This window comes from Castanea sativa, chromosome 12 (genome assembly GCF_040712315.1).
Source record: "Castanea sativa cultivar Marrone di Chiusa Pesio chromosome 12, ASM4071231v1".
NCBI classification, from domain to species: Eukaryota; Viridiplantae; Streptophyta; class Magnoliopsida; order Fagales; family Fagaceae; genus Castanea; species Castanea sativa.
The window spans coordinates 48,860,930-48,878,312 of NC_134024.1; the positions used below are offsets into that span (position 1 = coordinate 48,860,930).

At 33.2% G+C, this 17,383-nt stretch overlaps 1 long non-coding RNA gene and 1 pseudogene across 4 annotated transcripts; both read right to left on the bottom strand.

Annotated features, from left to right (window-relative positions):
- Positions 1 to 2,140: 2,140 nt before the first annotated feature.
- LOC142619077 (uncharacterized) lies at positions 2,141 to 6,654 on the bottom strand. 4 transcript variants are annotated; one of them, XR_012841420.1, is made up of 4 exons: positions 6,377 to 6,654; positions 5,878 to 6,054; positions 3,457 to 3,713; positions 2,141 to 2,876 (listed from the first exon to the last, which is right to left on the bottom strand). It is a non-coding gene; the product is annotated as an uncharacterized LOC142619077 (long non-coding RNA). The 4 variants fall into 4 exon arrangements; XR_012841419.1 differs by having other exon boundaries at positions 6,386 to 6,653; XR_012841421.1 differs by lacking the exon at positions 6,377 to 6,654 and adding an exon at positions 6,149 to 6,346.
- A 1,073-nt stretch (positions 6,655 to 7,727) lies between these two features.
- Positions 7,728 to 12,841, bottom strand: LOC142619067 (TMV resistance protein N-like; annotated as a pseudogene).
- Between the last annotated feature and the right edge of the window lie 4,542 nt (positions 12,842 to 17,383).

Consider the following 17,383-nt stretch of genomic DNA (forward strand, 5'->3'; position numbering starts at 1 on the left):
CAATTAAAACATAGAAAATGTGTATTAATAGAGATATTTTGAATCAAAAGATCTCATCACATAATACCAGCAACTTTTGCCAAAGCAACTCCCTATTGATACACATCCTCTTTGTTTTTTCTTTTAAAATCTCTTCAATTCATGCAGTAGCAGCTCAAGGCCTAGCCTAACCTAAGGCCCCTGTTAATTTTTCTTAAAAAAAAAAAACAATGTTCAACTCTTTTTTTTTTTTTGAGAGATAAAACAATGTTCAACTCACATTATAAAAAAGCACTACTCCATTATAAAAAGACCCAAAATTATAAAGTAATACTATGTTATGTATATACAACTTTTATCACATAAAGTTTACAAACTGGTGTGTCACTAATAAAAAAGATTAAATTTTATTTATTAAGCAGTTAAAGTTGTATGCTTTACACAATAAATTTTTAAGTATCTTTACAATGTTCCATAAATACATGACTATAAATGGTTAAAAAAGGATTGTGCACTATTTTTCTTACCTCTAAAAAGATCTCTAAATTATTTGGAAAGAAATATTTTGAAACTTTAGGTTATGTTTGGTAACAATTTTGTTTTCTATTTTCAAAAACTTGTTTTTGGGAATATAAAGAAAAAACAATTTTCTTGTAAACCAATATTTTACATGGTAGATTGTTAAAGTTAGAAACCTAGTCTCCCACATGGCCATATACCAAATAATCTCTATCTCTAATATAACATCAATATAAAAACTTATAAAGATAATATATATATATATATATATATATATATATATATATATATATATTTAATTAGAAATGAAGCTAAAAATCCAATAAACAAATTAGAGAAGGAGAAGTTGGGGAGGTTGTTTTAGTGATCAAGGAATAAGCCACTCTCAACTTACTAAGCTTCGCTATATTGTATCATGTACCAAGTAATTCCCCTCTTTCTACGTTGTAAGAAAGGTGGTCAAGATGAGTGACTTTTAGGTGAACAAATTAAGGTTGTTTGACGGTTGTGAAAAGCATAAATGGTGATGTGGAAGGCATTTTATGCTTAAGTAGGTGAAAAGAGGATGACAAATGCTACCATTGGAGAAGCCACTATAAATATTGTATCACTATCATGTACCAAGGTTTGGATTAGCAGTATATGCCAGTAATTCCCCTCTTTCCGCATTGTAGAAACATGAGCGACTCTCGTAATAATTTCCTACACTCATGACTTGTGTTTAATGGTGAATTTAAAAGTTTAATGTGAACAAGGTTTGGTGTCTCATGTCAAAGGCTATATTTCTAGTCTAAGTATTCTTTTTTGTTGAATCCACAGGACTAGCTCGGCAAACTGTGATCAATTCAATTATTCACTTTGTAAGAAACTCTTAGTTTTTCTTGAGTGTGTTTTAAGCTCCATTCTAGACCAAAGATTCAAGACCAAGAAAAACAGAAATTTATGTGATATCGAAACCACTTGACAGTGACTCAATCGATAGAGAATCACTAATCTCAACCAATTGATGCAAAAGTCTTGACTTATCAAAATTTGTAAATAACAGAATCCAAGTATTCAGCCTAGGTATTAGTCGTTTTCAAGCCAAGGTATAAAAGCAACCCTAGGGCACATATTTGAAGACTTTGTAGAGCTGTGCGGCGTACACAATCATAGGAGATATTCAGGTACTCTCTAAGGCATCAACTGGAGATCCAAATTCATGATTTTGAAGATCTGTTGGAGTTAATTTTCAAATGGGTACTTGGAAGTCATGAGTGAGTGTTCACGTTCAACAAAGTTCACTTGTAGAAAAGTCGGTTAATCCAGAACTACATGTGGTCACGTTAGTAAATAACACAATATAGTAATAAAGTTAACTCTATTGTATATATTTCAAATTTACACAGAGGTGCTATTTTCCTTATGGTTGTTAGTTAAGGCCCTGACAGTGGTTTTTACTTTGGAATGTTATTCCATTTTTTTCCCTAGGTAACCAAATTGTGTATTCATGTATTTATTTATTTTTGCAATGCTGTGTATGATAATATCTATCAAGTCTAGAACATAATTAGAACAATTAACTATTCGGCTAAAAATACTAGGATGGAATACAGAGGTGCTAAAGCGGGAAGACAATGACAAATGCAATAACGGAATTGGGTGTTTGTCCTTACTCCTACAAACACTTTTGTTGCAACCTCACAAAAAAAAAAAGAAAAAAAAAAAAAAGAATTGAACGTTCTTCTATCTTGGGACAATGAGACTTCAGTTAGTCCACTACAAGTCTACAACAAAGGCATCTGCCCTGACCTATACATTAAAAGATCATCTCCATTTGAAAACAGTGCTACATCATCCCAACCAAGTTTTACATAGAGATATGAGTCTTCAGACTAAACTACAGCATCATATTGGTGTTAATCTTACCCAACATCTTCTTTTAAAAAATAAAACCAATCACAAACCCAGCTACTAGCAAAACTTTTAAGCAGAAACCATGAATGATGGAATGTGGTACACTCCAGTTATAACAGATAACTCTCTTCTCTATGATTTCCTTTGAACATTATTCTAAACTTGGCATCCTTTCCCATTCTCTTCACTTTGATTTCCTCTGTTTTGACCTCTCCATGAATTCTTGAGTTTCTCTGAGACCATCTGTGATAGACATTATCACACCAAACCACTCTGCACAAGAAACTTCTAAGGCTCTTTCCTTTGATACTCAGATACCCACATGAATACCTATTGGACCAAAGCACCTGTCTATCATATATCATGATAACATACACACATCTGCCTACGTATCCTATGTACTTTCTGAGAAGTGTACTCAGTTGAATTTCATCAGAAAATGTCACAAAACCAAACCCCCTATGACACATTTTTCTTTCAACCTGAAGCAAAATGCATCGTGATATTAGTTATGCCAATAACGTATGGGCAAAACCCAAAAAGGATCTAATAATTACTAATATGTATTATAACACAGAAAATGCAATTACAGCACAAAATGAGCTTACATGATGTGCAAATAAAAAAACCATGCAATCAATTACAATTTGTTCCAAGAAAAGCCTTCTAAGCAATTACTAATTTTCAATTCTCATCCCAGGAAGGATGAGTTTGGCAGAACATCTCATCTGTTTCCAATTGGTGTTAAGTGTTCATCATGTGTTCATTTTACCTCTTGTTGTCATATCTCAAACATCTTAATTTCAGCCATTACTAGTGTTGCACAATATTGAATTTTTTGCTATATAGATAAGGCGGTAAAAGTATCGCTCTGCAAGCAAGCCCATTTTAAAACCATGAACAAACCCAAGCTGGTTCAACAATACATTTATCACATGCTTCTTAGCCATGGCTATGAAGCATTTAAAAAATTGTTATCAAGAAAAAAGATGCAGTAATATTTTCATCAGCTAACCATCCACACATTCTCAATCAAACTAGATAAAAATTAGCTACTTTTACCTGGGCAATATACACATCCAAAACATAGCCAAACTGACTGAAATACAACTGCACATTATCAATAGTAGCTTCAATCGGAATACATCTTGTGAAAAGCCTCTTTCACCACTTAGCAGCTAAACTTGTCAAAGGCTTAACAGCACAGTCATCAGCAAAAGCAGAACCAACCACCGTTTCTGCAGTCATCGGCATGTCCTCTTTATGTCCAGAAGATAATAGTCAATTAACAGGCATCAGACCAGTTACATGAGCATGATCTGCAGGAGAGGCAGAGTCAACAATAATATGCACATCCCCCAACCCCAAAATTAAAAAAAAAAAATTGAAAGGTTGAGAGCCAATATACTAGCATAACATTGTAAATATTTTCTAATGTACAACAAGCAAAGCCATAATGACTGTAAGCAGAACTATTTGATGTCCTGCAAATGGAGAACCAAACCAAACCAAAAAATAAGGAATAATTTGGGCTTATTTAAATCTTGAGGATACATTTTCCTGTGCAGGTTGACATGCAGAGAATAGTATGAATCATGCACGAGATCTTTCAACAAAATTTCAAATTGGTACATTGTCCCATAAAAGTGTGTGAACACTAGCATTGGGCCCAATATTACAAAGATCATATACACAAGCAGTATGCTTCTCCCAGTTGTTACTTCCTATAACCACTTAAAATGATGTGAAGGGCTGGCAATCACATATTCTAATTTAAATTTATTTTCTATCATTGTCAATCTAATTCAGCTATAATCTACAAACAACAATGGTCTTGAACCTCTTAATCTTTCTATTACGATGTTTATCCAAAAGAATAGAAAATATATACATTTTTGGCAATGTTAATCTATCAATTATTGAAGAGTGAAGACACATTTTGCAGTAAAATTTCCCTTTTTTTATAAAATTCTTGAACCAGCTTGTTCTACATCAACTTCACATCTTCAATAATCAACTTGTTGGGCTATGTGGAGCCTGTTTTGTGTTCAATCCAGTTTGTGATCCAATCTGAATTGGATGCATTACGGTTTTAAGTGAGATTTTCTGTGAGCCTTAATTCATGGAGCAGAGGCCTAGACCAACAAGATCATTATTGGCTTGTTTTGGACCCATTGTTTGGGGTATATATTTTTCGCTTCTAAATTATGGGAACCTACATCATTTTACTGTGGTACCTCTGTATTTTTCGCCTTGACATAATGAAAATCACAGCAACTTTGTGAATGTAGATATATTGCCAAACCACATACATCTTTTTGTGATGTGGTTGTTCTTTTTTTCTCTATTTTCACATCTCACAGGTTATGGGAATTAGGTTAAATTTCAACACAACATCTGCATCCTACCAATAATTAATTGGTAAGGTAGGGTGCCTGAGTCAATTTGACTAGCAAAAAGACCACATATGATCAAAAATTATCTTTTGACGTCCTTAACAAAAGTGCACAGATCTAAAATCAATTCAAACAAAAAATCACAGATCATGTAGGAAAGTTTTCAACTATGGAAAATTTGATTGACAGGAAAATTAAAAAATATATATATATATATATATATTTTTTTTTTTTTTAAGTGAGGAAATGCTAATATGAGTGAAAGGATGGCAAAGTCATTGCTCACCAAATCATAAAGAGAATAAGAAATAAATGAGATACTTTATTTAAATTTAAGACAGAAGGAAGAGCACAGCAGTACTTAAGGCAATTGTGCAAGTAAAGGAGAGGTTGTTTTCCCATATCTTTTAGAATGTTATCAGTGGGGTTGTCTTAGTCTCTCAAAGGTAAAATTCCTCATTAGAGGTTCTTGTTCTACTGGTTCATGCCTCATAAATCATAATTATAGTTTTGCATTTTTCTTTCACAATTATCAATCATCAATTGACAAATGAGACCCCAATTAACAGATAAAGAGGCCACACAATCCTTTATTGCATGCTAAAACACTACGTATCACTTTCCTGTTAAAAGAATAAGCCCAAATTTCTGCTCTATCAAGGTTGGTCAATTTCTAGGAATTGAATCTTTGGTTCTAGGAATTGATGCTTTTGTATTATCTGGTAGTCTAGCCCTATTTTGATTTTGTTTATATATTTCAAGGGGTCACGAGTCATACTTCATAGTATAATCATGGTTCTATTGATAAATTGCCAAACACCCTTCCAATATGAACTTGAAGAGCCCCTTCTTAAAATCTAGAATCACAATGAGAAATTGCATAGATAAGCACTAACAAGCAACAACCCTACCCACTTCTCACGACCTACATATCTACATACCTACAACCTCAGCCAAGCAAAAGAGCACATCACTTCATTATTGTGCAATGTACCAGCCATATAACCTACAAATATTGTCTCTAGCTTAAATAAAAGCTAAAATTGACTATCAAATTACAAAACCAACATGATAGATAGTAGCTTACTTGCTGAACCAAAGCCACCGTAGGGGCGAGGATGACGCATATGCCCTTCTATGGCTTCCTTATCAAGTGACCCAGCTTATGTATAAGCAGTACAACAATGTGGTCGTCCCACAACCTGTCCCCAAATAAACAACAATATCCTCCTCCAAAGTTTTCCAGCATAGCTCCAATTCGTACCTTCAGAAAACATGTATACAAAACAACATAAACCACAATAAGGTCCTATTTTCTTGGAAAAATACATCTTATTTAAAGGAAAGAAATTGCCAACAAAGCCAAACACAACTGGCTTGCTAGAGCTGCGCTTATGTGCTCTGAAAAGTTTCTAAGAAAATTATAGGATTAGAAAAGAAAATATATATATATACACGCACACACACCTGTGTGTGTGTGTGTGTGTGTGTGTGAGTGAGTGTTTTGAAAGGAAACCAAAAAATTAAGAACTCAAGAAATAAGTCGAGAACCGCTATTTCAGCCATGTGATTCAAAAGCTTTTTACCCTTTTCACCTTAATTAACCTCAAGTTTCCTTGTAGCCAAACAAAAATAGCCCCAAACACAGTACCAGTCCATCATCATCAGCATCAACCCCACAGACACTCAAAGACAGTGCAGTGGTCGTTGTAGTAAGCACCAAACCCTGTGCTCTGGCGGTAGTACGAACATCTGTGCCATCCGACATTGTGTAGCCTCTTTATCTGCTATTGTTCCCTAAATGACAAATAAGATGATGAGAAGTTTCTAATTCCAAATTGTCCAGAATCGTATCTAGATGCTTGTACACTAGAAAAGAAAACAAATTTAACTAAATAAACAAATAAAATAAAAGTTTGTTTAGAGCACAACAATAAAGTCTATTCTGATCAGCAATAACACAAATAATGATATTTAATTAATAGAAGATAATCCATCAACTACAATATTATAAAGAAAGATAATGTTGGGTTAGCGAAAGCTCTGACATTATATTATTAAACAAATTACTGAACAAAGAGCTTTTATTAAGAACTTGACTCTTTCATTTGAATTACAACACTTTACAAGCACTAATGTTTTTACAAGACACACCAACTCTGTAGACACCTATTTACTTCACTTCACACTTGACTTCTCTTCACCTCACACAAGACACACCAACTCACACACTCTACTTCACCTTACACTCTACTTCACTTCACTTCACACCTTACCACATCTATTTATACTAGGTGTATGTTGGTCAAGGAACCAACTTGAAGCTTCTAGATCTTCCTTTTTATTGGCATTAAATTAATGTCATTCTCCAACCATCTAGACTACTTTATAAACATGTGGCTGAATTTCACTTCTACATAGAAGTTTCTAGAAGGACATCTCATATAGAAATCCGGAATGCAAGAGAATGTTCTAGAGAATGAGAGAGAGGTTGAGATAAACTCTAGATATTTCTAGAGAAAGAGATTGTGTGAGAAGTTCTATAAATTTCTAGAGAATTTCAGAGAGAAACAAATTGAGTGGAACTCTAGAAATTTCTAGATACAAGAGAGTTAGTGTTAATTTTTAACAGATAATCCACACACAAACTTCATTTCTAAAATAAAATTGTTTTATGAAAAAAAAATCATGTGTCATTTTTTTTCAAAAGGGTCCAAATATTCTACTTTCCATTTGATTACACAACAACACTGAAGTGGGGATGCATCTATTCAATTATATTCTCCTATGGAAAATATTGTAGCAAATACTATAGATAGAACAACAAAAGTGCTGACTTTACCCTTTGGCAAAATTGAACAAAAATTGTGTACACACAATCATCTGCAGATTCATCAAAGAGAAAAAGGTGCCTTGCAAAAAAAAAAAATCAAAGAGAAAAAAAAGTTTCTCAACTGTGTAGATTCATCAAAGTTGCCATTTTCACTGGGATTCCTCTTTCCTCACTCATAATCAAAGTCACCTTGTCCTTGTATGCATGAATTCCCAACCTAGTTTTCAATTAGATTAGGGTGCTCTGTCCACTTTGGGTGTGGTGGTATCTTTCTCTGAATTGCCTAAATCATCATCCTCATAATAAGGAGCGATAATGCAGCTGCTAGACCCAGGCTTAGTTTGTTTGAGATCTTCAATGTCTTGCTCAGATATCAAATGGGCTCCACATTTCGTAATCTCCAAGCCTGGACCTTCGGTTTCAAATGTAACCTCAATTTGGGTGAATTCATTAGCATCCACATGATTCAATTCTTCTTTCCAATTGCTTCCAAAGTCTGTATTGGGAAAATGTTCAAGCCAAAGATGATACGATTCGATCTTACCAAATTCCTCAGATAAAATAAGCCCCATTGCGGGACATCGATATTCGTTGGCTTTAACGGAACAATAAAGCTTATGCGTATATGTCATATATCCATAATTTCGAATATGAAGTTGGTGAAGTGGATGATGCTGGCGGAATATATAAACAGCACACACTGCGATTCCCATAAATTTGCTACTTAATAATAAATGTGAAGGCACTTGCAGATTCATTGAAGCCCCCACATTTTGGTGCCTAAACCAATTCGGAATTTCATTTCCAGGAATTGTGAGATATGTGAACCATTTCGGGTTACAGTAACTCTGAAACAAACAAATCATGATGTTTAGAACTTCACTCACATGCAAGAGAGAGAGAGAGAGGGAGGGAGAGAGAGAGAGACAGACAGACCTTAATGATATAATGTCTTAGAATTGTTAACAACTGGTCACCTTTGCCTTGATTATATATCAATTTGACGCAATTGAGAAAATATATTACATTCGGCCAAAAATCGTAATCTGGACTAAATGATAATGTTTCTAGTGAGGTACACCCTCTTGCATCGATCATATACATATTTAATGGAAGCTTGGGCAACATTCGAAGTTAAGTGCAACCACCCAAATAAAGGACTCCCAAATTAGATAGTTGAATGATACTTTTAGGAAGGCAAACAAAATTGTTTCCTATTAGATTTAATCTTTTTAAAGATGACAAGGTCCCAAGAACATCAGGAATCATTCGAATATTGCAATAACTTAAATCCAGTTGCGTCAAAGACCATAGGCCTTGTAAACAACACTCTAACATGCCCATGGGATCAGGACTTCTTTTTCGTTGCACTAAATGAAAACTCAGGAGCTTATTGAATGATTTAGATGATAGGCCCACACATCCACGAAGAGATAGTATTTTGAGATTTTTTAAGTGAACAACAGATAAAGGAAGCCTTGTTATAGCAGTTCCACTCAGGTCCAGCTCCTCTAGGCCTTCGATATTACCCAAATTCTTTGGTAGTGTATCAAGTTTTGAGCAACCAAATAAAGTGAGAATTTTTAGAGACATCAAACAACAACAGCCATTTGAAAGACTTGAAAGGTTTTTGCATTCTCTTAGATCCAATTTTATAAGGCCAGTTAAATGCTCCATTGATAATGGTAGATCTTTTATAGCTGTCTCACTCAAACAAAGTTTTGACAAACGTGACATATTTCCTACAATTTCTGGAAACTTCTTCAATCTTGAACAACCACCAAGATCGAAAATTTCAAGTTCTCCCAAGCTGATCTTGTGAGGAAGGATTTCAAGACATTTGCAACCATTCAGATCCAATCGAATAAGCCGTTCAAGATCTCCAAGAGATGTGTGAATCTTATATAGTCTAGTACAATGTCGAAGAATCAATTGCTTAAGCTTTGGGGCTCCACTAAGGTCCGGGATCTCAATCAAGTATTGAGAGTCACTTAGATCCATAAGTTTTAACGCATCTAAAATCTATTATAAACCAAAAAAAAATATTAGATAAAGTCTAGTATTAATGAAAAGGAAGAAAAACAAATTTTCTTGAGTGAAAATCTTACCATAATTCCTTTCCACAATTGTATAATGCGACTGCAATGCATTCTGAGTTCAACAAGTTTGTTTGGATGAAAATTAGTTGGCATGGATTTAAAAGGATATCCATACCATTCTATAATGCGTAACTCATCAGAAAGATAACTAAGATCTTTTGGAAGTTGCACATTACCTCTAATGAGGACTTTTGGTAGTTTCATAGTACCATTTCTGTAGCCTTTTGGAAGTTTCATATTACCAATTATAAGCAATCTCAAAATTTTCATCTTTGAGAAAACTTCAGCACTCAAGTGTTCCACTTCTTGAATAGGCATGTTTAGCATTATGCCTTCAACTACCTCCGTTCCCTAATAAGAAAAAACAACGAAATTAGAATAATTTGTAAATTGTTAGAAAATTTTATAACAATATATGTACTTTTTTAAGTTCAGGTTTGTACTAGTCAACTTACAGAATTATTCTTCAATACATGAATGACATCATCATAAATCCACAACCTACTACGTCCACCAGGTTCTTTAGGAGATACACGACGAACGATTTCTTGACCCATATCTTGTAGCAAATCATGCATCCACAAAGTTCCATGGTCATCAATGGTTATGAGAGATTTGTCCATAAGAACACCAATATCGTAGTCTAGAGAATAACAAAAACTTTCCAATATATCTCTTATGCAATCTTTGTTCTCTCCTTTGAAAAAACATGCAATATCTAGAAACAATCCTTTCTCCGAATTTGTAAGCCCATCAAAACTTATTTGAAGTATATCCAAAATGTTTCTATTAGGTTCTTTTTTTAGTTTATATAGGGCACTTTCCCATTCTTTCAATTTTTTAGCAAACAATGAAGAACCCAAAACTTTAAGAGCTAAAGGAAGGCCTTTAGCATAATTCACAAAGTCCTTAGACAAATTCACATAATTTTCTTCAGGATGAGATTTATGAAAAGCTTTCCAACTAAAAAGCTGCAAAGCATCATCATTATTCAATTCCTTGGCATTATATATGTAATCCACACCACATCTTTTCAATAAATGGCTATGTCTGCTTGTTACAATGATTCTACTTCCAGGACCAAACCAATCATGCTTCCCTACCAATGCTTCTAATTGCTCATCTCCATCCACATCATCAAGAATAATAAAAACATTTTTATTACAAAGTGTATTCCTTATAACATTGATTCCCTCACAAACATCCCATATATTTATTTCACTTTCCATGAGGATCTTAGAAAGAAGTTGCTTTTGTAAAGAAACTAGACCTCGATTTTTAGTTTCTTCTCTAATATTAGCAATAAAGCTTCTAGCTTCAAAGTTACCAGAAATTCTTCTATAAATTTCATGTGCAAGGGTTGTTTTGCCCATTCCACCCATCCCACATATCCCAACAAAGCGAACACCACCCAACCCTTCACCTATGTATGAATCCAACATTTCCTCAACACAGGAGTCCATTCCAACAAGGTCCTCAGAAACACATGGGAGTTTGTGATACAACTCACTAAATATCCTTCCAATGATTTTTTGTATAATTATTGATTCGTGCCTGCAAAGAAAATAGTAAAACAGTAATTTTTATGACGCAAAGCTAGCTACATTTAGAGACAAAACATTCATCATAAACATAATCTTAGCTTCGTTAAGCCACATTGAGAGTGCCTAATTATAATTAGAAATTCATTACTAGATGTACTATGAGGACAATTTTAGAGCTATTAGGGGCCAAATTTGTTGCAAGGTCTGTGTAAAGTTTATACTTACACTTCGAGAATCTAGTCCTACTAGGATTAGAATAGGGTTAGTCTAGGTTATTCTATAAATAGTTAAATACTCTCTTATCATGTGGCCAAATAAAAAAATAAAAAAAAGTTGAGTAATACTAATGAACGTATGAGAAATCTACCCCCAAAAAAAAAAGTATATACAAGATTAGAACCGACTTATTATAGACTTTGGAAATAACTACTGATTAAGTAGATGTCTAAACACATCTGTCCTGTAATGAGTCTTGTCATGCTTTTGAGATATATAAGTATTAGACATATTGAACTAAAAGGAGGCAAGAATTTGAATTGAGGCATTAAAGGTTCAACTATAAATACCAAACAAATCACTTTAAAGAATGCGGATTAATTGCTAAGTTTGTGTCTTAATTTGTATATATTGAGTAAATTATTAATATACATGTACTACCATGCTTCAAACTACCCAAAGGTTCTTCAACCAGGGTCCAATTTGATATTATATATAATGTCCTAAGTTCATAATATACATGCAGGAGATAAACAGAAATTTTCTCTGGTTTGATTGACTTGAAAAAGTTTTTTTTTTTTTTAATTCTTGTTAGTCCATGGGAAAGTCAGCAAAATTTTAGCGTAGAAAATTAAGATATTGATAATAGTATGATTCGGCAAATCAAAAAGATAATAGTATGAACAAAATTACTCAAGTCAAATGTTACCTATCATGCAAATGCCATCCAGATATATCACCCACATCTTTCAAAGCAGCTTTCCACGCTTGCACATCTTTTGTGTTAATCCTGGTATCTTTCTCAAGTTTAGCAAAGGCTTCAACAAGAATACCATTTTGGTTCCTTACATCAGAGGGATTCACATGATAAAAGACAGGCAAAACTGTCACTCCGATCTCCTTCTTGCATTTAAGAATTCTTGCTAGTTCAATTAAGCACCACCTTGAAGAAGCATAGTTTGTTGAGAGAACAATGATAGCATACTTGGACTCTTCTATTGCTTTTAAGAGCTCTTGAGAAATATACTCTCCTCGCTCAAGTTTTTCATCATCCCGGAAAGTGATAATACCCTTTTGTTTCAAAGCAGTATAAAGATGATCTGTGAAATTCTTTCGGGTGTCAACACCGCAAAAACTAAGGAATACATGGTATTTCCATCGAGGGCAAGAAGAAAAAGAAGAAGCTGAAGAGGGAGAGGAGGAAGTTGCTTGAGTGGTCATGGAAGCAATTGGTAACTTACTAGCTTGTTAAGCGATGCGTAGCAGAGAGTGTTGTAGACTTAGAGAATGGGAGCAACAATAAGAGATTTTTAGTTTCTCTAGCAAGGATGAGTGAACTTCCAGGTGATTTGCTATGAACTTTTTTTTTTTGGTTGAAGACCAGCAATGAAGTTTCCAACTTGCTTTTGTTTTGTCTATAAAGTTGGCCATTTTCACACCATAAAGTTCGTAGGGCCATGCGGACATATGGTAAGGCAAAGTCAAAATATGCAAAACAACACGGCAGGCATGTTACATTTCATCGAAGCACTCAAGCATCAATTAATTGTTTAAAAAATTTTCCACATCTAATGTTTTAACACCTACGGTTGAGATTTTTACATCGTCCTAAACCATCATCTTTTCTTAAACAACTATTGTTTTATTTTATCAGTATTATTTTAATCTTTCAAAAATAATAGAATATATAGAATAATAGAAGTAGTAATGTAAATTTTTCTCAAATTTGTTGCAATTTTACATCGTCCTACACATACTAGATGTATTATGGTGACAATTTTAGAGCTATTAGGCGCCAAATTGGTTGCAAGGTCTGTGTAAACTTGTAAAGTATATATTTGCATGTCTAGAATCTAGTCCTACTAGGATTAGAATAGGGTTAGTCTAGGTTATTCTATATCTAGTTAAATACTCTCTTATCAGGAAGCCAAAAAAAGAAGAAGAAGAAGTAATAATAAATAAATTCTGAAAAAGAAAAAAGAAATAAAAGTTAACTATTTGTGTACTTCCTGAGAAACTTTTTTTGCAGTCCCACATCGAAAGATTATGCTCTACTTTCCTTTTTTTCCTCCTTTTTCTTTGTCACTTTCTTCTTCTATTTTCTTTGAGTATCAAACCCAACTTTTGCTACTTTTTTTTTTCATGTGGGCTCCATCTATGTAGACCATATGCATAGGAAAATACCGAGAAGCTATCCAAAGACCAAAAAAAAAAAGAAAAGGAAACTAAAACACCGGGAATAAAAAAAAATAAAAAAATAAAAAACAAGGAAAACAAGAGTGTTCAGTGATAATAATTTTTTTTTAATATTAAAAGTACAACCATTTTAAAAAAAATGTATAAACGTATGTTGTAGTAAATGTGATTGGTACTAGTTCAACAAGATAATAAATAAGTATTCGATTTTTTTTTCTTTTTTTGTGATTTGTAATTTGTAAGATTAAGCTCTACTCTTTTTCCCCCCTTTTTCTTTGTCACTTTCTTCTTCCGTTTTCTTTGACTATCAAAGCCAACTTTTGCTACTTTTTTTCACGTGAGCTCCATCTGTGTAGACCATATGCATAGGAAAATACCTGGAAGCTATCCAAAAACCTCACCAAAAAAAAAAAAAGGAAAACAACAGGAAGTGGAGGGCCACTTGCACACTCAATTTTGTACGAGGAACCTCATCCTCATCTTTTATTTTTTTACAAGGGAAATGTTAACAACCAATTCAGATGATTTATTGTGGGATCTATCTAATAAAAAATTGGTATAAATTAATGAAATGACTAAAAATAGTAATGAAGTGATAAGTGAAATTCAAAAGTTGCCTGACAAAAAATGGACTTTGCTGACATAAAATTATTTTTTACAATGCCTGTTAACGCTACCATTTTTATAAAGTTTGATATTCTTTTGAGTCGGTTTGTAAGGACTTCGTTTCTTTAATATATGTGTTTGTTTTGCCCAAATTTTTTTTTTTTGAACACTCAATTTTACAAAGAAGTGATAAGTTCTTGTAAAAAGTTGTATATAGAAAGTCTCTACCGATACATTTCTAGTCAACCACTTAATCATTTTATAAAATGGAGTATACAATTGAATGTATTTTTGGATTTATTTGAGTGAATTACCTGTGAATAGTGATCCCTTTATTATTGTGCCCATTCAAAATACAAATTATTTTAGGATATTGTAAAAAAAAACAAAAAAAAAAGGATTACTTGAGAATTTCAATCATCCACATTGTTGCTATAATTTCTTCAATACAAGATTTTACAATTGAATACAAGTGATTTGCTTAGCCTTTACAATGAAGGCTTTCTCGTTGTAAAATTACACGCGACCAGTTCTCAAGACGATGGTGATGGCAATTGAGAGTAGATGCAGTTATGTTGCAGTGCCAATATGTGAGTTGGTCTTAATATGATAAGTAGCTTGTAGAAAAGATAACATATTGAATTATATTCTGAAGAATTTAATTATACTCATTGAAGTGGTATTCCTTTATATTTCCAATAATTTTTCCCTTAATTTAATTAATTCAAGGAGAATATCATGAGAACAAAAATGTCAGATATATATGTTGTAGTCTTCTATGCCCTTACCATGTCCAGGTCCTACATTTTAAAGATTTGCCTTGTTACTTCTTGATACTGTATCATTTTTTTTTTTTTGAGAAATTGATACTGTATCATATTAGTATCCAATGTCCATGACACAATGGTAAGAATGCATAGGTTGAGTCAGTAAAATTAGTGTCTTCTGTTATGGTCAAGGACTCGTGTTATATGAAAATTATTGACTGCTTCTGAAACACGATGACGTGATGCCTATTCTTCTCACATTAATGGTCAACCTCATTATAGAAACAGCAATGGCAATGAATTAACAATCATTATAGAACAAATAAGAAAGAGTTAAAAATTTTGCTGCCAAAAGCAATTATGTTTTGCTTGTACTGAATTTTTTGATATGTACCTCTACTGAAATTTAGAACTTTAGTTTTTCTACATCTAAATAAATTCTTAAAACCATCACCAAACAGAACATTTTAGAGGCGTTTGGATTCAGCTGCGTTTTGTTTCCTACGTTTTTTTTTTCCAGCTGGCGCGCTTGGCACTGTTCATTGTCCATGAACAATGATTTTAGACTTATGAACAGTGCCAAGCACGTGAATAGTAACTTTTTTATTTTTATTTTTATTGTTTTCAGCAAAATAAGTTGTATTCAAACGGACCCTTTATCTCTTTGTTTTGCCATTTTAGCCAATGAGAAAATTTGTTTTTAAAATGCTAACGAGGCATTACTCCTATATAACAAGCACAACTACTGCCATTTGCATAAACAAATTATGGCAGGTGGAACATGCAGGTCTACCATCACCTTAACAGAGAATTCAATTTTCAATACAAGTAGGAAGTAGCACATTAAATAAGACACCTTTGGAGTCACTAAGTCCACAGCAACTATAGAACCTTTAAGTTCATGTGTTTCAGACTTTATCTGGTCTATTGAATCTGTAAACAAACCAGGCAATACCATGAGGTTAAATGGAAGACCAATTTGTCTGCAGACACAAGACAGAATACAACAAAGGATGAAGTTCCACAATTTTCAATCTTCCAAACTACACCTTAAACACTGTACTTAGTTCAAAATCTCTTAATTAAATTAACACTATATGTGTTCTACAAATTCACCTGAACAAAACCTGAATACAAAAACTTTATAAAACTCTAGCTGCACTTCCTGCATTTCTCTATACATTTCAACTCCAATTCCAATTCGTTGTTTTGTCATTGGATCCTGAAATGCAAGCAACTTTAAAGGTCAACATTTCGATGTAAAAAAACATGAGAATGCAGTTCAATGTAGAGCAATATACAAGCAAGAAACTCAAAGAAGTTATCTAATTATATTACAACAGCTTATTATTATAATTTAGTGTAAGTAATTGTTAAACCTGAAAGAAAAATGTCAAAAACACAACAACAAAAAAAAAACACTCGTCTCTGTTACAGTTAACATGATATTGTATAGCTTCAGTATGTCAGCATCTAAAATCGGAGCTTAGTTCATAAAGTAACTGCAACAATCATCAACTATCCGTCAAATTTTAATTATTTTACAATCCTACAGTGTTAATTAGTGATGCAAGCAGCTGAAAAAGCATTTGGATTTGCTAGGTATTGCTAATTGCAACAACAAGAGGTGGTGAATGCGATCAGGACATAATTTGATACCTGCAAATATCATCATCTGTGACACTTGGAGGTATTCTAGCAACAAAAGCTCAAGAACAACACTTGGAAGTACCATTTCTTCCTTTGGAAAACAGTGAGTTAATGTTCTGTGGACAAGTAAATAAGAGACAGCTCTTTCTCATGAAAATATAATAAATTTCAATTTCAAAAGATTATCCCATGAAACTACAAAATCATCTTGGGAATATAATGGCAAGGCAAAAGCCAACTACATACCCCATGGAGTGAATAAGTATTAGTATATTAACTATATCATCATCCAAGCCAAACAGCTAGAGCTGTTTAATACAATATAAAATCAAAAAATGTAAACAAAATATCTCTTTACCATAAAATCCATTAAAAGATATGGGTAAAAGCTGTCAGGTAAAAATGGAGTTTTTCTTGATAATTTTATTAGTATTTTTAGTAATAAACAACCAACGAATTATGTTGTAATAACCCATTCTACCATGACATAAGGAAACATATCAATGTAGATGATCATCACTTAGGACAAGATTTCAGCATAGAAACATACTGAGCTTATACAATATTTTCAATCTATTGTAAAAAGCAGGTGGGCTTTCTGGCCAAGAGCAGTGCACTCACTGCCGAGATTTTATCTGGACTTCATATGTCTTGTTACTATTTTTGTTTGTTTATGCTGTTT